The sequence below is a fragment of the Camelus bactrianus genome, chromosome 25 (genome assembly GCF_048773025.1).
Source record: "Camelus bactrianus isolate YW-2024 breed Bactrian camel chromosome 25, ASM4877302v1, whole genome shotgun sequence".
Taxonomy (NCBI): domain Eukaryota; kingdom Metazoa; phylum Chordata; class Mammalia; order Artiodactyla; family Camelidae; genus Camelus; species Camelus bactrianus.
The window spans coordinates 40,774,317-40,800,245 of NC_133563.1; the positions used below are offsets into that span (position 1 = coordinate 40,774,317).

Below are 25,929 nucleotides of genomic sequence, written 5' to 3' on the forward strand. Positions count from 1 at the left end.
AAGCATAGTTTGGTTTCTATGTCTCTGTGTCTGTTTCTGTTCTGTAGATAAGTTTATATTTTTGTTTGGTTGTTTTTTGTTTTTTTTTGTTTTTGTTTTTGTTTTTTTTTTTTTTGGTTTATTTTAGATTCCATATGTGAGCGATCTCATATGGTATTTTTCTCTCTCTTTCTGGGTTACTTCACTTAGAATAACATTCTCCAAGTCCATTCATGTTGCTACAAATGTCATTATTTTATTATTTTTTTATGGGTGAATAGTAGTCTATTGTACAAATATACTACAACCTCTTTATCCAGTCATCTGTCAGTGGACATTTAGGTTGTTTCCATGTCTTGCTATTGTAAATAGTGCTGCTGTGAACATTGGGGTGTAGGTGTCTTTTTGAATTAGGGTTCCTTCTGGATATGTGCCTAGGAGTGGGATTGCTGGGTCATATGGGAGGTCAATTTTTTGCCTTTTGAGGAACCTCTATACTGTTTTCCACAATGGCTCCACCAAACTTCATTCCCACCACAGTGTAGGAGGGTTCCCTATTCTCCACAGCCTCTCCAGCATTTATTGCTTGTGAACTTCTGAATGATGGCTATTCGGACTGGCGAGATGTGATATTTGATTGCAGTTTTGATTTGCATTTCTCTGATAACGATATTGAGCATTTTTTCATGTGCCTATCGGCCATTTGTATGACTTCATTGGAGAAAAGTTTCTTTAGGTCTTCTGCCCATTTTTGGATTGAGTTGTTTGTTTTTCTTTCTTATGGAGTGTAAAAGCTGTTTATATATTCTGGGAATTAAGCCCTTGTCAGTCTCATTTATTGCAAATATTTTCTCCCATTCCATAGGTTGTCTTTTTGTTTTGCTTACTGTTTCCTTTGCTGTGAAAAAGCTTGTAAGTTTAATTACATCCCACTTGTATATTTTTGCTTGTATTTCTATTGCTTGAGTAGACTGCTCTAGGAGAACATTGCTGAGATGTATGTCAGATGTTTTCCCTATGTTTTCTTCTAAGAGGTTTGTAGTGTCTTGTCTACATGTTTAAGTCTTTAAGCCATTTTGAATTTATTTTTGTGTATGCTGTGAGGGAGTAGTCTAACTTCATTGATTTACATGCAGCTGTCCAGTTTTCCCTACACCATTTTCTGAAGAGGCTGTCTTTACTCCATTGTATGTTCTCACCTCCTTTGTCAAAGATTCAATGACCAAAAGTTTGTGGGACTATTCTTGGTAATTTTGTTTATCCGTTCATTGATGGATGAACGGATAAACAAATTGTAACCTTTGGCTACTCTGAATGATACTGCCATGAATATTGATGTGCAAGTTTTTGTGAGAATATGTTTTCATTCTGTTGGCTGTACAGTTGGCCCACCATATCTGTAGTTTCCACTTCATGGATCCAGATGGCTGATTGTAAAGGGACTCGAACATCCTTGGATTATGGAATCCAGGATGGGGGGTTCCTGAAACCAACCCCCCGAGGATACTAAGGGATGACTCTACATGTAGGAGTGAAATTGCTGAGCCATATAACTCTAACCTTTTGAGGAAACAACAGACTTCTGCAAAGAAGCTGCACCATTGTCTCTTTCCACTGGCCGCATATGAGGTATCTCTGCCTCCTGAACAACACTTGTTATTGTGCATGTTTTGATTATAACCATCCTGGTGGGTGTAAAATAAGATCTCATTTTCATTTTGATTTGGCTACTGATGCTGAGCTTCTTTTCATATGCTTATTGGCCATTTGTGTATTTTTTTAAATCCTTGGAAAATTTAAAAATTTAGTCGATTTTCTTTGTATTGTTCAGGTGTAAGCATTTGTTATATATCCTGAATTCTAGTCTCTTATTAGATACATGCTTTGTAAAATTTTTCTCCTATTCTGCAGATTGTGCTTTCACTTTAGTTCTTTTAAACATTAAAACAATTTCTTTACAGGTGAGGTAATTAGATGTATTGATTTATTTTATTTTTCTTGCTAAGCACGCACTCTATCAGTTGAGATACCCCCTTCCCCTGTCATTTCCCTTTCTTGATGATGTCCTCTGTAACAAAAAGGTTTTAATTTTGATGAAGTCCAGTTTATCTGCTTTTTTCTTCTATCACTTGTGCTCTTCGTATTGTATCTAGGAAACCAAAGCCTATCCTAGGACCACAAAGATTTATACTGTGTCTTCTTTTAGAAAGATTATAGGTTTAGTTTTTACGTTTCTGTCTGTGATCCATTTTGAATTAATTTTTATTTGTTATATAAAATATGGGGGTCCAGATTCCAGATTCATTCTTTTGCCTGCAGATACCCAGCTTTCCCTGCACCATTTGTTGAATAGACTATTCTTTCCATGGAGTGTTGTTGGCACCCTTGTGGAAAACTGACTGTAAATGTAAGATTTTTCCCCCTGGGATTTTATTGTGTCTCATAGATTTATTTATCCAAACTTATGCCAGTACCATACTGACTTAGTACTATAGCTTTTTAGTACCTTTTAAAGTGAGTCCTCCCACTTTGCTCTGCTTCTTCAAGATTGCTTTGGCTGTCCTGGGCCCCTTGCACTTCCATATGAATTTTGGGATACGTTTTTCAATTTTTGCAAAGAAGTCAGCTGGAATTTTGATAGGGATACCACTGAATTTGTAAATCACTTTGGGGAGTCTTAACATTTTTAACAATATTGTCTACCATTCCATCAACATGGGATGTCTTCCATATATGTAGATCTTTTAAAATTTTTTGGTGATACTTCAAAATATTCAATGTACAAATCTTGTAAATTTTTGTTAAATGTATCTCTCATTTTATTTTTAATGCTGTTGTAAATGGAAAGGCTGAGCTTCTTGAGGGTAGGACTATATATCAATTTGTTTATTTCTAGGATTCCTACACAGCAAATACCTTAGGTTTATATTTGCTACATAAATCTATCCACAACTCTTCCCACCCCCGTGTTATAAGAAACAAAGACCCAGGTTAAGCTACCTGAACAACTATGTGGAAGTGAGAAATGAGACCCTTGGGTGGGGCTTTGTGCAGATGATACTGAGAGCTTATTTAGGATGGCTTCATCTTAATTTCTTTTAAACAACACTTTTGGTGTAGTCAGATAGATTAAGAACATGCTCTTTTGATGTGCAGAGGAGCTAAGACTATTATCAAATAATTTCTAGAAAGAGTGTTGTACTTGAAATCTAATTTGCATCAACCTTTGAAGATTTATGTTTCAGGAGCTTTGACTAAAGAACACCTGTCTTTATTCATTAGTGACAATTAAATGCTCAAGCAACATGTAATAGTCTGAGAAACTGCCCCCGCCCCGTAGTGCTGGGTGGCTGCAGCTGTAACCGGAGTCAGCGCTTACCTTTCCCAGTATGCTTGTGCTGATCTGCTCAAAGCGGTTCGTCCAACAATGTGTCCGTAGTCTGTTGGACATAGCCATAAAACATTGAGTTAAGGTTGCTGGAATGCATTATATTCTTATTAATATTAAGTAAGCACATATTGAGTGCTTACTGTATGTTGGGAATTGTCCCTCAGCCTCACATGAATATTATTTCTCTTAAAACCTCACATATTTCCTTGTTATTCTCACTTTACAGATAAGGAGACTGAGAATTAAGTCTTCTCTCTTTTGGGTGGAGCTCATTATCAATGACGGGAAGTTGTAAGGAAAAAGATATTGATTCATCCTGAGAAAACATTTTTCTGAGAGTCAGCAGTGAAGAGGGTGGACACTGAAGAGGGTGATCATTGTTCGATTGAGACGAGCCCCGGGTTGTACGGAGTCAGCATCCCTGTCCTGGACACGGCCAGTGTAGAGCTGCGTGGTGGGTGAGGCGGCGAGGCCGCGCAGGGAACGCGGATGCCGGGCCATTGGGCTGTGCTCAGGCCCGGTGGGGCTTTCTCCTAAGGGCAGTGGACCGTCATTGACAGATTTTAAGTAGGGGAGTGGGGTGCTCTCGTAGATCACTTTTGTCTTGTAGAATGCTTAGAAACATTTAGAAGGCTCAGCAGGAGGTGATGTGATGAGTCAGATTAGGGTGGCTGCCAGGTGTAGGAGTGTAGAATTTTCAAGTGGTTTTCAGTCCCAGTTTTGTGGCTCAGTAGCCATGTCACTTTGGATGATGCACTCAAGGAAGAGAAACAATTTATCTAATCAATAAAAGCAGTGATGTACCGACCTCCCAGGACTGCTGTGGAGATCCAGTGAGATAACGTGTGCACAGTGTGCAGCATGGTACCCAGCACAGATTCAGTGCTGAGTGAGTGCCAGTGAGTATCTGGTAGGACAGGTGTGGGTGGTGGGACTCGGTGACTGAGGAAATCTGGGCCCTGAAGGAGGGGTCCAGTCACATCTGTGAGTGATGGGCCTGAGCTGGGAGAGGCAGAGAGACCTTGCCCCCCGACCAGGGGCCCTGGGCAGGACGGCTATGGGAGGAGCACCGTGAAGTCAGCTCTTTGCAGGTGGAGTTGGAGTTGCCCTTGAGACATCTAAGTGCAGTGTCACGAGCTCAAAGAGGAGGTCTGGGCCCAGGCTGTGAATTTTCCTATAATCTTAATCCCTGAGGACGCCGAGGTATTGATCACTGAACGTGAAGACATACTTTACAGGACAAGTGAATAGTAGTATCATCTCTGTCATCAAAGCTCACGTCTCTTTATTCATCACCCACTTTGCTAATTGGGTACTTACAGAGCTCACGTCACCGACCTCCTCTGGGCTCAGGCTCCACAGTAAAGAGCTGGTGAGCCTCCCTCCTTTCCAGAAGATGACACATTTTGCTGGTAGCCTTCTGTACCTCGCCAGACTTAGAATTTTAGTTTGTTGATTTAATTCTATTTTCTGTTAGCCATCTCCTGACAAGAGAGACCTTTAACCTCATGGTCATATTTCAATTAGCTGTTACTGAGAATTGCTGATCTGATCCACAGAGTAAGTATTATATTAACCTTGTAGAGTATTTATCATTTTTCTGTCTTTGCCCTTTAATTTTGTATGCCCTTTCTCTATCCTATTTGGGGCCTTATTTTTTTTAATTAAAAGATGTCTGTTTGCAGTTAAGAAAACAAAAGAAAAAAAAAAACACATGATAGCTAAACTTAGAAAATATCTAGTGTGTTTTCTGTCTCGGCAATGGAGGGTTGTAGAAACTTGTGAAAACCTTCATTACACAAGTTTCTTAAAATGTGGATTAAGAAATAAAACCTTCCTTCCTCATCTTTCAAGCTGCACAGCTAATTGTCAAGAAAGTGAGGGGAAATCCTCAGAAGCCAAGACAAACCAGAAAGCAGGGATTCTGGGTGATACATGAGCCTTAGAAGCCCTGGGGTGCCTGTTGGCTCCTGTACTGAGTTTCAGTTGCCTTGACAGTAGGGCAGGAGGTGAGCCCGAAGCCTCTCACACTGGGAGTTGGATAACTGATCATATGTAAGGCCAAGCCCATCCCGAGAAGCATGGTTTACTAAAGGGTGAACTAGGAAAAAAAAATTCCTCATGGCAAGACATTAAGGAAATTCAATTTTGTTAGAAGAGGGGAAAAATAACAAATCCAAAGTAAGGATATAGTTTAAAGCTCTTCTGGCATGAGAGTGACCACAAACTCCTGGCAGAGAAGCACAGCTACTCCTGGAATGAGAAGCTGTGGCTTGAATGAATCAGTGAGCAGCCATTCCGAAAAAGGCCTCCAGAGTCTTGTGGATCAAGATACTGGACGGCAAACACCTCTCTTCCAAGGTCTCATTCAAATAACCGGAAATGTTTTAAAGGAAAGAAGCCATAATCATAGTTCTATTTATTAACATTACTATATGCTAGGAATTCAGAGGTGACTATGGAGTTGACTCCTCATTTATGGACCTTACTTTCTCTTTGGGGAGAAAAACTGACATAGTTGGGGAGCTTGGTAGAGGGAGGTGTTAGTCTGTTGCAATTAGCCAGGAGAGGAGATTAAGAAAGCAGTGAAGGGTGGGTGAACTTTTTAGCTGAGGACAGACAGTCTTGTTCAGTTGGCTTTTAATTGCAGGCTCAATGAGCTGTCACTGGAGGGAATAGATCTTACGGAGGATGGACTTAGCTCAGGCCTCTTTAGAATGGACAAGTGAAACTGGAGAAAGACAGTCAAGTCTGTGCAGACATTAAAGTTCACTTGAACATGCTCCATCCCTGAGCCAAAGATAGGACAAATATGCAGCACTTCTTAAGGACAGAGGAGTGGTTTCTAAGGTTCTCCAAGAATGAATCCCAGGGAACTGGGATGGCCAGTTGTCAAACTGTGACTTTGCTCTTTGGACGGTGTACCCACCGAGGGTATTGGCCTTTTATAGGTTTCCATTTCTCTTTAATACATGTCAGGTGATGAGGACGTGGGCAGACGTGTTTGACACCTTGTCGAGGCGACTTTAGTTACCTGCCTAGAAGCACGGGCACAGCTATGGCTGCGTCATACATCTTGCCGCCCATCCCGTTCCCCGGCTCAGTGATCACGGCAGAGTGGTCCCTTGTTGACCTGTCCGTCTCCTCTGTGACATCATAACCCATGAAAAGACCGGAGCGTATTAACGTGGTTTTCTTAAAGTCAAAGGAACAGATCAAATATGGAGTCAGATTTGTTCTTTCCTATTTCAGTAGTGCCATGGAGAAGGCAGTTTGGGCAGCTTTTTGTAGGGCCCTGGAGGCTTTCTCTCTCAGCCTCTGGGCACCTTTATTGAAAACCCTTCATAGCTGTCTGGCGTGCTGTAAAACCACTCCGCCTGTTTTGCCCTGAAGATGTGTTCAGTTTATAACTCATCTCTATTCCTTGGAAAACAACTCAATAAAAACTCAGTTGGTTTTCCACCAGCCATGGGCAGGGGTGGGGGATACCTTGTTATTATTTCATAAAATAAAAATAACAACAACAATAATAATAGTAATAATAATAAATAATAATAATAATAAAAGAAGTCTTAAAACAGCACTGGGCACATTGGAGAGAGTCAATAAATGCTTCCTGGCTTAAGTCAAAAGTGATGACTCAGTGATTCCATGGCTGCTGTATTTGCTGAGCTAATTACTCCATTGCTCCATTACACACTTTTTTTTAACTGAAAAAGAAATACATGCAAATGGTTAAAAAAATTCAAACAGAGCACAAAAATACACAAGTGAAAGAAGTTTACACTCATCCTCTGTTCTTCCAGCCCTCCCTGGAGATGCCACTGTTTACTATCCTTTGGATGCTTTTCCAGATATGGTATGCACATTCCCAATTATGTATGTAAATTCCTTTAAAGTTTTAGTTATTTTTAACTTAAAAGGATTTAAATCCTCAAGTGGCTTCTGCCCGGGTAATAGAACAGAACAAATCTGACTGCATATTAGATCTTTTCATTTGACTTTAACCCTATGCTCTGTCTCCTAGGCTTCATCTTGCTTGTAAAACAATGTTGCTTAGAGCCTGAAATATACAGGAGAGCCTATTCTGAAGGCTCTGACCTTTAAGGATATTTAACACTTTTTCATTCATAAAAAGATAACAAATTACAGAATAGAAAATAACGTTTCTTTTGTTGGAGGATTACAGAGATTTGACCCAGGCAGATAGCTGCAAGAACAAAGGATTCTAACAAGAAGGAATTCCTACACCAGGAAGATTGCAAAAACCAAGCTTGTAGGAAAGGAGCCTGAATTCTGACTTGGGGAGATGGTTTCCCAGGACGTTAGTTTGCCATCTAGGTCTACAAAGACTTGCTATTCCTTGCCCCAAAACCTGGTCTCCCAACTTATTGGCCTGTCCTGCACTGAGGAGAATGAATTTGGACTCGGTAACACTCCTATCTACCTAGCAAGCTGGGCACTGGAACTGAGTGTTATGGAAACAACAGGCCAGCCAAGAAACAAGCACCACTGGGAGGGTTGGAGTACTCAGATTTATTATGCCGGCGGGCTCAGAGGGGCTTCTGCTCCGAAGTTCAGAGCACCTCCAAGACATGCACATGAGGTTTTAAAGGGTTAATTACAAGTAAGGGGTATTAGCCAATAAGGCTCAAACAACAAAAAGCAAGGAATCAGTACACTGGAGCTTATCAACTTGTAATAGATCACGTTACTGACACCTGTTGAGGTTGGATTTATGAGTTAGCTTGTTAGCCCAGTAAACTGACACTAAACTTCAGATTTACGAGTTAGCCCGGCAGAATTTAGATCAGTAAACCGACACTTATCACACTTAGATTTGTGACTTAGCTTGTTAGCCCAGCTGGGCTTTTCCTTTACATGAGGATAGCTCTCCCACACCCAGGGAACTACTGTGAGCCCTTGATGGTTCCACTAGGGTGGGGTGTGGTTTACCCAGGAGGGATGGGGACTGTGCACCAACACTCAGGCAGTCTGCTCTGTCTGGGGCTCTGATCTTGTACCACCCCGCTCCCCGCCAGCCCAACACCTGGGAGAGTGGAACTAAGGCAGAGATCATGCCTGCCTGTTTCCCAGTGTGTAAAAGGGGAACAGGTACTCTTCCCAAGGTAGTTCTGAGCGACAACACCGGCGGGTGCTTGGTTCCCAGAACAACAGAAAACCCAGCTCCGCGTGGGGGCAACGGTTGTGATACCCATAGGGGTTCTGCAGAAGCATCGGATGGAGGGCTGGATCAGAGAGGTAAAACATGAGCTGCGGGCCTTGAAGGGTAACAGAATGGTACAGAGGCAGGACTGCCGCCTCCTTCGGGGTGCCCCCAGAGGTAAAGCTTTTTCTCTCCATCTCTGCTATGACCCTCCCTTCTCCAGATCCATCCCTTTTCTCTGCTCTTCCTGTCCATCTGTCTCCCTCCACTTTTCCCCTCCTCTCCTCCCCCTCCCATCTTCTCCCTCCCTCGCTGCCCCACCTTCTCTCGCAGAACCCAGAGTGGATCGCTGGCCCTCCTGCGCATGGGCAGTCGGTGCCAGCTGGACCGCGGTTTGGAAGCTCCAGCTCCGAGCCGCGGATCGGCCCCAAAGGCTTCTCAGCTCTGTCGACCGGTAGGCCTTTAGCTCCTGCCCGGGGCCGGAGCCTCTGGCTGTGGAAGTGCAAGGTGGGGGGCTCCTGGGAACGGGGTCAGGCGGCTGCGGGAGGGCGGTCGGCATGTCACAGCCCCCCAGGGCGCCAGTCAGCCTGTGTTCAGCTGAATTGCTCTGGCCAGACCCCTCTGCCCGCGCCACCTACCCCGGCGCCCCGGCCACACCTGTCCATGGCCAGGTGTGCACCTGCAGCCTCTCACCCAGCCGGGCTCCCCTCAGTCCGCGGCTGGCGTCCCCTTCCCCTCTCCCGCCCGTGAGTCCTCTCCTCCCCGGCTGCCTCTCCTCGGCCGCCGGCCCGTCCCCGCCCCTGGGCGGGCTGTGTCCCGAGCGGGCGGGGTCTGCGGACCCGAACGGGGGCGGGCGGCTGGGGCTGGGGCTGGCCTCCGAGCGGGGCTGCAGCCCGAGTTTCCACCAGACCCCCCCCCAGCTTTCCCTGCCCCGCGACCGCGGGGCTGCCCTGCTCTTCCTTTCCTGCTCCCTGAGGACAAGCTCAGCGGCGTGGGCGCTGCTCCCTGGGCTGAGAGCCTCCGGCTGTAAAGCCCAGCTTCTGGTGGTGTCGGGAAAGTGGATCCTCAGTGCTGAGTGAGCTTCTGTCTCCTCCCTCAGTGTTTCTGCCCCAGGTAAGTACCTTGAACACTTTCAGGTGTTATGATGGCGGTGCTTGTTGATGTCACGTGTTTTTATAGTGCCAGGGATTTCAGTGTTGAAAGCAGGGCTTGGTTCAGTTAAAAATGAGCTGAAGGCATGAGGCTGTGACATGCTCCTTCCTTCCCACTCCCAGGGTGAAACGTGTAACCGTCGATTTTAAAAAGATAGTTACAGTCCCTAACTAGCCCAGCCCAGCTAGGGTGCGTTAACAGGAACAGCACCACCAGAGGCGTTGGAGACCCAGGGATATGGCAGTCCTAAAGAGCTCCTGGCAGTTTGGTTTGTTTTGGTTTTTTGTTTTTCTTAAATCGTGGGGGCAGACTAGTAGTATAGAGGGAAAAATAATTGTCAAGGAATATTTTTTCATATAACAGCTTTTTTGTGATATTGTTCACACACCATGAAGTCCATCCATTTAAATGGTACAATTCAGCAACTTTTAGCATATTCACAGTTGTGCAACAATTATTATTCCAGAACATTTTCGTCACATCAGAAAGACCAGTGGAAATGAGTGACATACCCACCCCTCCCCAGTGGTGTTTCTAAAGAAGTTTCTTGCCTATTCCTGACCATAAATTAACTTGTTACATTCCATGAAATATCTGGTAGGAATTCTAATCAGAATTGCAATGAATGTGTGTATCAAAACAGGAAGAATTAATGTCTTTATGGCATAAATTTCTTCTACCCATGAATATATCTGGGACCGTATCTTTTCATCTCTCCAGAGCCTGGCCCATGGGAAGTCCTCACCAATTGTTGGGCTTGTGAATGATGAGATTCTATACATCGTTAGTTGCTACTGTAGCCTTTCACAGAAGAGAAAAGTAACCTCAGTGAAGCCAAGTGACTCTCTGATGGTCAGAAAGAGTGACAGCCAGTGCTGGAGTGATCCAGTGGACTTGGTGCTTGCAACCAGTATTCTCCAGCACCTACAGCTAAGGGGATTACAGTATTCTTTTTTTTTTTTTTCTTAATGGCGTTGCTTTTATTTTTACTTATTTTTTAATTTATTTTTTATTGAAGTGTAGTCAATTTACAATGTTAGTTTCAGGTGTACAGCAGAGATTCAGTTATAAACATATGCATATGTATATACATATGTTTTAGATTGTTTTTAGTAGAAATCATTACAAGAAATTGAATATAGTTCCCTGTGCTATATAGTAGGTCCTTGTCATTTATTTTATATTTATTAATATGTATCTGTTAATCTCCCCTTTCCTGCCTACTAAGCACAGTTTGCTTTCTATGTCCATGAGTCCATTTCTAGCAGCACCGTTTTTCCTAGTAATATATGCTCTTTGGCTGCTTTCAGTTTCAGTAATTCCATGTTATCTGTGAGCGCTTTTCTTCTGGTGGCCTTTATGTGGTTTGCACACGTGGTAATAGAGATCTGTATTTGGGAGAACTCCAGGCCCAGTGTAGTCCCTGGTACAGAGTGCCCACTGAGTTGATGCTTGAACTGGGAATAAAAACATAGTAAATGTTGGAATTTCCACTATGGTTGAGACTTCCAGGTTTCTGTAACCTGTTTACCCCACCTTATTATTGGCTGCCTCCATACTGGGTAATTTGGTGGAATTTCATGGTATGGTGGTGTAGAGACAGGGCCTTGTATGCTTCTTCTCTTTCCGTTTTCTAACACTCATTCTCCTGGGCCTCCCAGATCCTCCCCCAGCAGTGCCCAGGGCTGGCTTGGTGCTGCGCTGAGGCAATATTTGTTAATAAGGCCCTTTCCTCATCTCTTCTGACCCTCCGTTTCTTTCTCTGCACAATGAGGGCTTAGACTAGATAAGTGCTTTTCAGTTTCTTTTAAAGCCATGTTTCCTTTGAGAAACAGAAAATGCAAATCTCTCCTCCCATCCCAACACTTTAGATTTTGTTACGTCCTGCAAGGAGTGACATAGCTCTTTTGGGAAATTGATGTGATTGTGATTCCAGGTGGCACAGAAAATACTCTTCAGAGATTTATTGCAGGGAGAGGGCAGAAAAGGGGCAGTATGTCACACTTTCTAGTGTGAGCACTGGAGCAGGGGCTTGGATTTAAATATGGTGTCTGTCGTGGCCTCTCTTTAATCTTGCACAATGTGACAAACCTCTCTACCTCAGTTTCTTGATGTGTCAATTTGAGGTGATAATATTTTAAGGCTTTTGTGAAACATTATACACATAATCTATTTGTGTCTCAGTAGAAACAAGACCTGCAAGGGATTCAGGGATTTAAAAAAAAAAAACATCTTGCCCATAGCACTATGTCGCTGTGTATTTTAAATTTCCTGGAGGGTGATGGTTGAGTCTAAAGTCCATTGTGGGACAGGTGGCCCATAGTTCTCTGTGCCCCAGATTGCCCCCTCCTCCCTAGTCCTCTTCCTCAGTCCAGGATGAAGTTCCCTAGTAGATTTACACAGAGGTCTTGTGGAAATGGCTTTTCATTTTATTGTTTCACCAAGAAGGGCTGCCATCATGATCTCTGTGGTCAGGTTTTGAAGGGCTGCCATCATGATGTCTAGTCAGGTGAAGGCTATGCAATTGGGAGTTTCTATTTAATAAAGAGAAAAAAAATACAAATAGAAAATTAGAACAGCAGTGGTGACAGGGGCTCTTGGAAGTGAGCACCTTTAGCTTTGTTAGCTTCAGGTGCAGTGGCCTCTTGCCACGAGGACCCATCCTCTTGCTCTGAAGTTGGAGGGACCAGTGGGTTCAGTGGGAATGTTAACTGAGTGTATCTCATGTGCTGGGCATTGTCCTATTTTTTCTGTGTGTTCCTTTTTTGAGACAGTGAGCACATTTAACCTCAATAGCTTCTTTAAAAAAGAAGAAATTTTATTTTGAGATATAATGTAGATTCCCATGTAGTTGTAAGAGATAATATGGAGAGGGCCTATGGACCCTTTTCCCAGTTTTCCTTAATGGTTCCATCTTGCAAAGTTGGGGTACGATTCATTACTGACTCACTAACAATTTGAGGTTTGTGTTATTGCCATCATTTCTATTCACGATTAAACTGGGGCTTAGAGAAGCACACACGCCTGCCCAGGTCACCCACATGGTTAGTGTAGAGACGGGTGGAACATGGGCTTGGGATTTCCAAGCAGCACCATTATGATGGTCTGTGGCAGGGAGCAGCATTCATTTTGCTTGTTTATTCATTCATTCAACAAACATTTATTGAGTAAACTCTGTGGGTCAGATGCTTTCATAGGGTTATCTGATTCTTCAGCAGTACTGAGAATCAGGTAATATTTACTTTTTTTTAAATCTGAGAAAATTAGCTCTGAGAGGTTATAACCCCCCCCCCGAAGGAAATATAGCTCATAAAGGAGGGATAGTAAATTTGTAGTCACCCCTTTTTATGCAGGTGGTACCCTAGGCATTTTACATTTGCAAACTTCAGAAATCCAGATATATTCTTGTAAGGCAAGGATTTTTTTTTTTAATTGAAGTATAGTGAAGTTTACAATGTTGTGTCAATTGCAAGGTGTTTTTTGAATTTTGAATTAAAAAGTATTTTTTGAGGAGGGTAATTAGGTTTATTTATTTGTTTCATTTATTAAAATGAGGTACTGGGACCTCGTACATGTTAAGCACGTGCTCTACCACTGAACTGTACCCTCCTCCCCAAGGCAAGTTTTCTTATCCATTATTCTGCAGCTTAGGGGTTCAAATAAATTGGAATTGAAATCCAGATCCTTTGCTCCTACTGTTGTCCTTTTCTTTATATTCTGCTGAAGGGGGTTGCGGAAAGCAGTTCCTTTTTTCATTTCTTTATTCCGCATTTTTGAGCAGTGACTTTGCATCAGGGCCTTGCTAGGTGCTTTGAAACAGAAAACAAGAAATGACCCTTCTCTGCAGGGGCAGGAAGCCTAGACCAAAAGCTGGGTAAAGTGATCCGGGCTACGGTAGACATGTGCAGGCTCTGAAGGACAAACTGTACCCCTGGATTTGCTTGGGCTTCCCCTGCCTTCTGGCTGGTACACACCAGGTCACCGCAACCCAGAGGCACCCGCAGCCCACAGCACAATATTTACCTCGATCTCCTCTCCCCTCTCGGCAGGGCCTGCAACATGAGCATCCCTGACTACGTGCAGTGTGCTGAAGACTATGAGACTCTTCCCATGGTGGTCAAACCAGTGGGGATCATCTCAGAGGAGAATTTCTTTTGCATCTATAAGCGAATCTCCTTGGTGAGCCAGATCAGCCCGTGCAGCTCCCAGGGCGCACTCTGTATGCACTACAGGCACCACTATGTGCCCAAGAATGGATGGAGCGGCTTCCAGACCCACTGCAAGGTCGTGGGCCTTGTCACCATTACCGACTGCCTCTCGGCCAAGGCCTTCGAGAAGCTCCACGTGCAGAGGAGCTGTATGGCACCACATTTAATGACTCTCAACTATTTGTCTTTGTGCTGCATGGGGAGGTAGCCAAGCAGCCGCGCAACGACGTGGCCTTCAATCTACGAGGACTGCAGGGTGGTGAAGAGGATCGAGGACTTCACTGAGTCACTCTTCATCTTGCTCAAGTCCAAGTGGCTGGATGGGGCCCCTGACAAGTCTGGGGACAAGATCCCACTCCTCTGCATGCCGTTTGAGAAGGAGGACTTCATGGGACTGGACACAGACAGAAGGTAAGTTTACCTGGAGGCCAGTTCACCCTGGCTGTGTGCCGGGTTTCTTTCCATCCAGAAAGGGATCAGCACGGAATAGGACTGTCTTGTATCCAAGGGTGGAGGGAGGTGCAGCCCGCCAGTTTACAGACATTTAAAAGTGAATCCGCCTTTGTTTCAGAGAGATCCTTTTAGTGATAGTGTTAGAGCACTTACTCCTGCTTTTCAGCCAGGATCCTGGTGGGACCCCTGGAGTTGCTGTTCAATAGAGTAGCCACAGCCAGTGATGCTAGGAGCACTGGGGAGGAGGCTGGTCTGAGCTGAGATGTGCTGTAGTTCAAATGCACATGAGACGCTGAGGCTTGTCTACTAAAAGCATATAAACTATCTTGTTACTTCCTCTATTGATTACATGTCAAAATGATAGTATTTTACATACAGTAGATTATGTAAGATATGTTCTTAAAATCAGTTTCTAGTACTTGTTTTTTGTTTGTTGGTTTGTTTCTTTGTTTACCGTTTTAAATGTGGCAACTGGGAAACTTTCTTTACATGGCTCTCATTTCATTTCTGTTGGGCAGCCTTTCCTGGGACAGTCTCATCCCTTTGCTTATAGATGAGATGCTGAATCCCGAGAGGCAGAACGAGACGCTGGTTGAGCTGGCTTGGAGCCAGTGTCTCCTGCCTCCCAGGCTCAGCACCTGTTCGGCTCAGGCCCTCTCTTCCTGCCCGACAGCCAGCATGCCATGTTAGGACATCAGAAACACCGCCAGGGACCTCCGAATGAACTCCTTATGCAGGGAAAGGCGTATCACGGTGTATGGGAAAGAGCAGAGAAATGATCATCCTCACTTTGTCCCTGTGATTAAGTCAACGGCCCCACTTTGCCTCGGAATTACAGACGAGCTCTTCTGGGCTGCCTAACCCCCCAACTTCTGCTCTGTTTCCCCGTGTATCTATTGTGCTGTCCCTCGGGCAGGAGAGGGTGAGATGCCTTGGCCGAGAGGTGGTCCCCCTTTGCTGGGGAGAGTGAGGGAATCTGTGTACCCCCGGCCTACGGCCTCGGGCCTTGAGTCTGGAGAGGGCTCATGGCGGTCCCACAGGTGATGGTCGGGCGACCTGGCACGTGCTGCCGGGCCCACTGTGGAGGCGGTATTCTGTGATTCTTGAACTTAACTAAGATCAGATTCTACTTTCTGGTTGTTGGTAAGTTGGAGGAGAAGATGCCAGAGAATTGATAAAAAGAATATCCAGAACAGCCCTGTGAGTGATAGGCAAGAGGACCCGAGTCCCACCTGCGTGAGGTGCCTAGCGGGCTCTGGATGAATTTTCTGTTCCTCCCGGACATGCTTAAGGAAGGGGCAAGGCATGTCGTGGCCATGATCTGTTCTTGTCCTCACAGGGCCCTGTGATCTATATGCCCGCGCTCCCCATCTGCTCCTTGGAGATGAGGTGTCAGGTTTAGGAGCCTGGGCACTGCTGAGGGCACAGCTGCCAGCACCGTGCTCCACCGAGGCTGGCTCCGTTCACCTCACATGTCACATCCTGCTGATCCCCCAGGCGTCAGTCAAGGTAGGTGCATCAGTGCAATGTAAGCAGGGACCATGTTCTCCCTCTGGACAGACTGGTGGGTGAGCAGTGGAAGCCTGGAGCCCTGCGCCAGCCACCAGGCCAGTGCCTCCTCTTTTGTCACAGGAGGCACTGGTGACATTTTTGCTCAGCAACTGCTTGGCTCTGAGTCTGCGGACCCACCAGAGAATTCCTGCTTGTTTTTGCCTTTTGAAGTCTGCCCTTGGGATTTGGCGGAGTAGCTGGATATGTGCTTAGCCCATAGTGGTTGACACAGTCACCATTGTTTACCCAGAACCTCGTGTACCAGGCATGGCTCCCGCCATCAAAATATAGCAGCGCATTAAACCTCCCTCCTGGTGCGTCTGTCTGTTTTGGTACCGTAAGGGCTCAGCCAGCATCTGAACGTCAGTGAGATAACGCGGCCAGTGAGCTCGGGTCAAGCACGTTCTCCTCCAGTCACTTTTACTCCATTGTTGCTTTTACTATTCCGCAGACATTAATTTTTTAAACAATGCTTTGGTGCAGGAACAGAGCCTAATTCTCTCCTGCTACTCTTGGTGGAAGTGCGTAAAACTGTCCAGCCTGAAATGTGACCACAATTTGTAGCTTAAGACCTGCCTGTATGTGGAGTTTTGGTTAGGGGCGCTGACCACGTTGGTGTCCCCCGGCAGCGCCGCTCCCCTCAGGCCCCTGCTCTCCCTGGAGCAGGAGGTGAGGGTGGGTCACACCATCCCCGCGTCCCTGGCCTCACACACTCACGTAAATTCTTGTACGTGCTGTCAAAGTCATTTTTGTTCTTGTGTGTTTCTAATTTTCTCTTGTTCCTCTTTTCCTTTTTCTTTATTCCTTTTTCTCTTGTACAGCCCTGTGAGCATGTTGTTGCGTCTGAAAATGTGGGCTGTGCACACCCTGCATTGGAAATAGCTAGGTCGCCCTCCGTGCTTCTCCATCGCTTTAAAAAGCAAAAACTTAACAGCTGCCATGATCCATGTATTATCCTTGTCATCTTTTTATTTTCTATTTTTTTTTAGCACATCACCCACTGGTGTTTGATACTTCTTAAAATCCTTGCTTTAAGGAACCAGTTTTGTCCTCCTTATATTTGGTGACAAATGCGCCCTTATTAAATTTGTTTGATTGTTTTGAAGAAGTGAGATGCGAATTCATTTAGGTGGCTGCTGAGGGATGTTTTTCATGGAGTATTTAAACTTGTAAAGTCAAATTCTGCAGCATCTTGCTCGATTCCTTCTTTTACACAAACGTGCTTGGCACTCGGCTCCTGGCTGTCGCTGTGTGACGTGCGTGACGGTGCTGCCTGGCCATCGGTCACTGGTGAGGAAGTGGCAGGTTCGGGGGTGAGCAGCTGCTGGAGGAAGCAGTCACCGTTTTGTTATTTAATTTTTTTTTTTTTTTTTGCATTTTACTTCCCGTGCCATTTACTTTACTTTGCCTTCATAAAGGGGCAGAAGTGGGTTTAAAATCCATGCCACTCTTTTGTTCCCTTTACGAGGTTGGTTTTTCTGAGTATCAGGACAACATGTCCTTCTCCTAAGTAGCTGGCTCACCTGGATCTGGTGGACATAGGGACTGCTAAAGGGGACCGTAGCTTCCACCCTGCTCCAGCCAGTGGGCATTCAGAGCCGGGTCTGTGGTTTGCCTCAGCAGCCCTGCAGGCCTCCCTGCACCGACCTTTACTTTTAACCCATGTTGGCAGTAAATAGCTGACTTCGTGTCTGTTGCAGCTGACGTCCACCACTGTCGGCCTTGTCGTTAGTTTGCTGTAGTGAGTCTCCAACACCCCAGTCAACTGTGAAGGAAGATGCTTTGGCCGACCTAGGACCTTGGATTCTCACCCCCACCATGGTTCATCTCACCCGGTGAAAGTGTTTGGCCACCACCATCATGCTGACCATGAGGCCTTGTTTCTCCTTTCATGCTCTGGTCCAAATGTGGATACTTCATTTTTCACTGAATTTGTCTCGCTTCAGACAGGAGATAATATCTGAATGAGTCCATCACATTGTGGGTGGGGAACAGATCAGAAGTAAATGTCGCAAGTAGAAGGAGTCTAGTCTGTCCGGGTTGGCAAATGCAGGCTGGGATCTGTGATGGCCGGGCTATGCCCTGGACACAGGCCTTTCCCGTGGCTCCCGAGAGCCCAGGGGTCGGAGTGAGAACAGGCTTGCCTGGGTTCCTCCATCCTCGTCTGCTTACTGGCAAGTGTGTCTGCTAATTAGGAGCTCCCCCACACCTCGGGCCCTTCAAATCTCAGACCACGGGAGAACCTTGAGTCCCTTCTCCTGGGCCTCCTTTGTGAGAATACAGTGCCTTCTGAGGTGACCAGTGGCAGGAGATGCCTCCCCCTCCAGGGAGCACCCTTTGGAGGACTGTGACTCAGTGCACCATGCTGTGAGCTTGTGGGGTTCTGGCCGTGGTCCCTGCAGAACCAGACTTGAGATGAGCTTAGCGACGGATATAACAGGACTGATTCCAGGGCAGGGCTTGGGGGAGGGAACAGTGGAAATTGAATGTGACCTCAAACACATAGGTGGGTGCTGGGGCTGTTACTAAAATGGGGTGTCTGGGAGGTACCTGCCAGGAATCTAATTCCAGAGTAAATGGCGGACATGAGGCATTTTTAAGATGCCATTTTTCATCCAAGTTAGGACTTCAAAGAGGCACTCGGGTCTATGGCCCTGGGGCTCAGGTGAAGGAGCCGGACTAGAGATACACGTTGGGAGTCGTCATTCTCAGCTGGTGTTCACAGCCACGCATGTGAATTAGATCATCTCGAGAGGTGCAGACTGAGGCTGAGGCGGGGCAGGGCTGTGCCTGGGTTGGAGGAAAGCCCAGACCATGCAGCTTTGGTGTGTCAGTCTGCGGCGTTTGCGATTTTCAGACTAATGCCATTTATCCTTAAGGGGCCGGGGTTTGGGCAGGGCCAGCCTGGAAGAAATCTGAAAGGAGGGTCGTGGCCACGTGTGTGTCTTGGGAAGATGCAGAGTCTGCAGGGTCCGGGAGGGTAGACTTCTAAGAAGCTGGAGTTGGAGTGGGGAGAAAGTAGTCACACTCACCTGTGAGGGAGGGAGGGCGTCCTTGGGAGTCGCCACCCTACTGGACTCGCTTTCCAATGAACAGAAGGCAATCAGACAGAGGATCTGAGGTGAGAAGGGATGGGCGCTGGGAGGGGAGCCAACCTGGAGAATGGTGCTTGCAAAGTTCTGGAATAGTCTCCCTGAAAAATTGAGTTAAAAATACCCAGACTCTTAAGAACATTGATAGTGACTGGGGAGGAGGCAGTTGTTTTTCTGGCCTCCTAAGGGTAACGCATGTATCCAGGGATACACAGAAGATTCGGGCAGTCTTTTCCAGGGGTTTGATCCTTACCAGGGGGAACAGTGCAAGTTTAAAGGGGGAGAAGGGCAGCGGAGGGAAGCTAGTCAGGCCCCGTGTCAGGTACCAGTCGGCAGCCCTACTTGTGTGTTGCATTCTCATCCATGCCTCCCAGTTGGGCGGTGGCAGCCCCCTTTTGCGGATTGGGAAGCCTTCTCAGAGGGGTTAAGGAATTGGTCCGTTTAGCCGCTAGTAAATGCTGTAGCAGGATTCAAGCAGGGCCTTGTCAGACTTCAAGGTCATGTTCTCTCTACTAATTCCGGTACCTCCCTGTTGTACCTGGATTGGTGAATTGGGTCAGTTTTGGAGCCTTTCACAAAAAATACGATTTAAGTGCCTCAGGACAGTTTCACAAAGCTCAGTGTTGTTTGATGGTTCAGAAGCACCGCAGTGCTTTTCGCCCCACAGAGGTAAGGTCTTACTCCTTGACGATGACGTGGTTGCAAATGACGTACAGGTGCAAAACCAGCATTAGCAGCTTCTGAAGGGAAACTCTCCAGTTCTCCCTTGATCGGCTTTCTTCCAAGGGATGTAACTGCTGCAGCGTAGGCCTGAGCTTTCCATATGGAGTGAGGGTTTGATACCCAAAGTTAGCATAAAATGGTCAGATGAAGAAAATCGACGTTGACAATTTATTTTTGGGTTACATTAGTGCAGATATTCTATCAGTTAATGACCCATATATCAAATGAAATTGAGTACAGAACATTGCAATTCTTACTTTCTATTTAGAGTTCTCTTACAGAGTAAGGTTACCTGCTTTGGAACATCAGCTCCACCACCACGGCACCTATCAGTGTGTTGGCGTGATTGCATTTACGCAGTGAATGCAATCTGGGCTTCCTCAGCCCCAAACACTCCAGTGCAGAATCACGGGCTGTAGCCATCTCTTAGTCACGCAAATACTTCTAAAATTATATGATGCCAGAAAAGAAAGAAGAGGGAGAGAGAGATTGCCTTTATCAAAGTTCCTTTCTATTCTAACTGCAAACTGTTGTTGAGCAGCTCTGGTTTCCTTTGGATGTGAATATATACATTTCTTTGCATGTAATCTGGGTTTTGGACTAGAACTCCAAGCTCTTGCTGTCCACAAGCCACAAAAATAGTAGCCAAATTGTACACGTGTGAAATAGTTTATACTTTTTTCTGAGAAAGAATCCTTGAATTTGGGACTTGGGCTGTGATTTTTGCTTTTTGCTTCCCCCACCCCTCTTGTAATCTCTCACTCCTTCCCACGTGGCCCCCAAGAGTTCGTGGTTTCAAAGGAGCGGACAAACACCCAGTTGGTCACCATGTACTGTTCCTATAGATGTAGCCCTGCCAAGACCTAAAGGACATTATCAGAGAGGACTTCCTGGAAGAAATGGGCTCTACATTCAATCGTGAGGACAGAGTAAGGGTCAGCCAGGAGAAGGAGTCAAGAGTGTGGCTCAGGTGGCAGGTGCAGCCCGGGCAGAGGCCTGGAGGCTTATGGGGTGGGGACCTGGTGAGAGTGCCCTGTGTGGTCCAGGGTGGAGTGTTCCCCTGCTGGGGAGGACCCTGGAGAGAGCCTGGGGTGAAGGGCTTTGGAAGACGTTGGGTTTTATTTGAACAGACACTGGAGGCAGTGAAGGGTGTCAGCAGGAAGTGACCCTCAGGAAAGGTACTTCTGGTTTTGCTTCTGATATTCTACAGACAGAAGGGTCGGGACGGGCGAGAGCAGGTCTGTCTGTCCCTTTGAGACCCACCCCGTCATTCATTTATTCATAACACGCGCACTTCTCTGTGTCTAGGGGAGAGTGGGTGGACCCACATTAGTAAGCAAAATGTATTTGCTTCTTGTGAGCTTAGCAGTGTCAGAAGTTGACTTAGCCTAGAATGTTCTAGGAATAGAGGAACAAGTTGCGGAGGTTGGAGGGAGGGAAGTCTTCCTTGGGAAACAATCAAAATGAGCCTGGTGGCAAGTGGGAAGTAGAAGCAGGACAGGGGGTCCCTGAGGTCACTGGGGACCTGGGAACTGGGGTGTGGCTGGGTGAGCAGTGTTGGGGCGGGGCTAGAATTCCACCAGGGAGCCTCTGAAGGGTTTGAAGTGGGGTGATGTAATCAACTTTGTGATTTGGGAAGGCTGCCGTTGCTCTGTGTGTGTGTGTGTGTGTGTGTGTGTGTGTAGCGGGGAAGAGGGGGAGGGTGCCATCAACTGGGGGGGCCACTAGAAGACCATTCACAGGCTGGGAGAGGGGCGTCAGGGCTGCTTGTGGACGGCAGGGGCAGTGTGGATGCCGGATTTCCTTATGGGGAGGGCTTGTTATCGGGGTCACCCGAGAGGCGACTTTTGGCTGGAAGAAAAGAGATGGAGGCTGCCAGGTGGACTTTCCTCTTCTCTCCTTCCCTGCCTTGTGTGATGATCTTAGCTCAGCCAACTTTTGGAACAGAAGAGCTAAGTTCCAGGGTAGCCCAGGACTTCGTTGAGATCGTTCGAGTGAGATCTGATAGGATTTAGATTTCTGTTCAGATCTGCATGTTCACTTAGCTAGAAACCTCCCGTCATTTCGATTTCCATGGGGTATTTATTCTTGATAAAGATTGCTTTCTTGGTGAGAGGAAATTTAATACAGCTGTTGTCTTTCTCAAAAAAAATCATATCTTTTAAGAAATTTAATATTCAAAAGAATAGCAAAATTTAAAAATGATAAAGTAAGGCTTTGGTGTAGTTTCTTTGGTTTCTGAGCTAATGTGGAGTTAGAGCCTTTGCATTACTTAATAGCACATCCTTGTCAGTATTTAAAGAGCTGTTAGTGAGCAACCAAGGCCCCACTTCTCAAAACATCATTAAAGTTTGCTCTGAAATAGTGAGGTCATTAAGGTCTTGTTTGCAGAATTCAAACAGTTTGTTTATATTATGCAGCATAGCTCCATTTATAAAATAATAATAGGTTCAAAATTATGAAAGTGGAAGATAATTGATTTTTTTAAAGCTGAAACATAAACTTTCTTGTGCTAATGTTGCAACTGGAAATTTTGAAAAGAAAAATCCTACTGTAATATCATCTACGTGGAATACATATATGACTTCCACATTTGAAAAGTAACGGCGCAGTGGTTTTAGAAGTCAGGAGCATTCCAGCTCAGATACTGGCATTGATGGTTGCTGGTTTTCAATGGAAGAGCCTAAATTTGCCTTCTTAGCATTTTTTTTCTTTTGTAGTGAGAGGGCTGAGTAGTGCTTTGCCAGCATGATTTTGGGGCAATTTGAGGGCAGATGTCGTGTACCAGCAGTGAGATATTTCCATGCGTTTAATTTTCCGGACATCACCAGGGCACATGTGGGGTTTGTGCATGCAGGCTGGGATGCTGCAGGACTCCCTAATCCATCACCGTTATGTCCTGGAGCTGCTCCGGTTAGTGAATAATTTTCTGTGCCTTGGAGGTAAAGTGGTCTGATGCAGATGATCAGATATGTAGTTAAAGTGCTATTACTTGAAATAAGAGAAACCTAGAAACATGGCTCTAACAATACAGGATGAGGGAGGAGAATTGGCTGAGCTGCATGCAGTGGGGAGTCTTCTCAGGTGACTCCCACGCCATGATTCCTGCCAATATCCGCCCCAGGCCTGCACGGCTGTCCTGCAGAAGCAAGCATGCACTTTGCTCAGAAACGCACTGAATTTCCTTGCGCCTCTGTTTGTTGGCTTTTTTTTGAAAGCACATCTTGCCCTTTGCTTAAATGCCATCCCTGCAAGTCGCCTCTTACACTCATCCTTCTGGACCTCGTTCATACATAGCTGCTGAATGGATGAACAGAATGTAGAATCTCCATTTAGTGAAACATTATTCAGACGTAAGAGTGAATAAAAAAGAAAAAGAGGAAAATGAAAAAGGCCACCTCTTCTGGGAAGTCCACTCTCACTGCTCAACCCGCCCTTTTCCCTTTGAAACACAATCACTTATGCTCCACTCTACTCTTTTTGATATTACTTACAACCCTCTAATAAACTTTAAAGTTTTCAAAAAAAAAAAAAGAGAGAGATGCTGATACCACTTCAACATGGACGAGCCTTGACAACAGCATGTTAAGTGAGAGGAAGCAGACACAAACGGCCATATATTGTTGACTTCAGTGATCTGAAATGCCCAGAATAGGCACATGCAGAGGCGGAGAGCAGGTGATGGTTGCAAAGGGCTAGGTGGAGGGGGGTTAGGGAGTGACTGCTAGTGACAGGGGGATACTTTTGGGGTGATGAAGTGTTCTGGAAATAGATGGTGATGAGGGCTGCACAACCGTGAGTGTGCAGAAGACTGCTGAGCTCTGTCTCTGGGAGTACCTGTGCTGGGGGAGGCTTTATTTTCTTCTCACCCTGCACTCTGAAGAGACATCTTGTGCAGTGGCCTTTCTACTAGTGTGAGTGTTGAGAATCAGAGACTTTGCAGAGTCTTGTTTCTTTCCCCCCCCCCTGCTGAGTGTAGGCAAAATAAGTTTAAGCCTGAGAAAGTGCTCCATCTGCAGAAATGTATTTCACTTTTGCATGGTGTAAAAATCTTGAGAGCTTTTTAATTGTTGAGGACAGTCTGTGGGGGGAAATAGCCCGTGAAGCCTTGGGGAGATCTGGAAAAGCCACGCTTCCCTCCCTGACACGGGTGGAGTATTCACCCCCGTTCAGGCAGTGAAGGGCCCAGACCCGTGAGCGGAGTTGACAATCGTGAATATTTACGTGTATCCGCTGCTTCATCTTGGATATTAATTTCAAGCTGAGTCAGTTTGTGGCGGCAGCCTCATCCTACATCAGGAATTTATAGTAAATGCTCCTTGAGGTGAAGACCTGACAGATTTGATTATTTAACAGTCTCCCTTGAATTGATATCTCAGATTCCTTTGTCTAAAGCAAAACAGCAGAAATACAGACGTCCTTTAATGCCAATATGACCTGGAAAGGGTTTAGTCTCTGTGCCTCAGTGGCCTTATCTGCGGGTGGGGAAGATGATAACAGTGTTTCCCTCAGAGGGGCTGGTGAGGGGAGAGTGAGGAGCACAAAGGGAGGACTTACACGAGATGCTCATGAATGACCGAATTTAGTGCTCTCAGCCTGGTGAGGCCTCAGGGGCAGAGATGTCAGAACAGAGCATTCCTAGCCAGAGCTAGATCCGTGTTGGCAGCTGTTATGATCAGTATCACAACTGTGGGTTATCAGGTAGTTTTAAGACTTGGTAATATGAATTCATGAATAATGTTAGAAGACTAGACATCTCAGATTCAGTTTACATAGTTCTCAAGATTTCCTCTGAGAAATGGATGGTTTTTTCCCCATCTTAAATCTGAGGTGAGTCTCTAAAAAAATTCTGTATTCCTCCATCTTTTTGCTTTAATTCTCCATTTCTTAAAAAAAAAGTTTTTAAATGGAGTTAGTGGGGACTGAACTGAGGGCCACATGCATGCTAAGCACATACTCTCCCAAAAGAGGTATAATCTCCCCCCAGATTTTTTTTAAAATTTACTTTCTTAGTATTCAGAGGTTAGAGGCCTCTAATTCTTTTTCTGGAGACTTGTCCATGAACCTGTAAATCTATTATTAATGGACAAAACTTGGTTTATTAAAAAATGAATAGAATATTCTGCAATGCATCCAAAAGGAAATGCTCATTGGCTTAAAATGTTTCTCCTTTAAGGTGATTTCTCCTTTTTGGTCTAGCTCAATTTATTAACAGACATCCTCATCATCATAATGACCAAACTCACTCTGAGTGGACCCCTACCTAAGGCTAAAATGCTTTCCTCATGTTTTACTTCATAGCAGGTGTTTGACGGTAGGTATCAGTGTCTCCTTTTTTGCAGCTGAGGGATTGAGAGATGGAGCAGCTTGTCCCAAATCACACGCAGCTGGCGGTGGCTAGCTCGGTGCTGGAACCCAGGCTGCACAGAATGCATTCTCAATTGCTCCTCTAATCAGCCACCCGTTGAGTGGTTACCCGAACTCCTGAGACTCCATAAATGGCCAATTTTAGTGATCTCAGCCTGATGAGGCCTTCAAAGGAGAGACACCAGTGAGAATGTGAGACAGAGTGGCATAAATTAAAATTGTATATTTTCACAGATGTTTAATTCTCAGGTAGTGGCATAAAAAGTTAATTTTTATGTATTTTAGTGCTCTGTAAGCACTAAAAACAAAACATTAAAAATAATTATAGTGCAAAAGAGAAGGGGGCTTGGAAAGTCCAACCACTGCTGATGTTACTTGTTTTTCCCTAGTGGCCCTTATTGACAGAAATACTTACAAAGACCGAATTGGTTTTATGTAGTCTTAATATGGAAAAAAGATTGTCAGTGAATATTTTAAGAAAATCTTTATTCTTTTCTTTCCTGATGATGTATATATAAGTTGTTTTCATGGCTTAAGTACATTTCCTGTTTTGTGAAATTTGAGTAATATCGTTTAACTTGTCTGACTGTGAGTTAGTAGCCTTGTACACAAAGAACCCAAGGGGTGCTTAGTAAAAATGTGCTGTCACAATGACAGATATTTTAGAAGGATCAACTCTGAATACTAAAGAGGGTGGCTTATTACTGATGCATATTTAATATGTATATATATGATATATATGAATATGGCATAAAGTAACAAGGATTCATTTATTTTTTAGTGCACTATGAAGTTTTAATGAAATCTGTATCATTCTAGTGAGACAGGGACTAGTAAATTGCCTTA

The 25,929-nt window shown here is 45.2% G+C and overlaps 1 protein-coding gene across 10 annotated transcripts in view; it reads left to right on the forward strand.

Moving 5' to 3' along the window:
• LOC141575060 (trafficking protein particle complex subunit 9-like) overlaps positions 1 to 25,929 on the forward strand; it is a 144,816-nt gene that overhangs the window by 74,385 nt on the left and 44,502 nt on the right. For all 10 annotated transcript variants that reach the window (XM_074353234.1, XM_074353236.1, XM_074353230.1 and 7 more), the window contains 3 exons: positions 8,761 to 9,650; positions 13,739 to 14,308; positions 15,690 to 15,859. The gene's annotated coding sequence lies outside the window, so the exon portion shown is untranslated. The remainder of the gene's footprint in view (positions 1 to 8,760; positions 9,651 to 13,738; positions 14,309 to 15,689; positions 15,860 to 25,929) is intronic.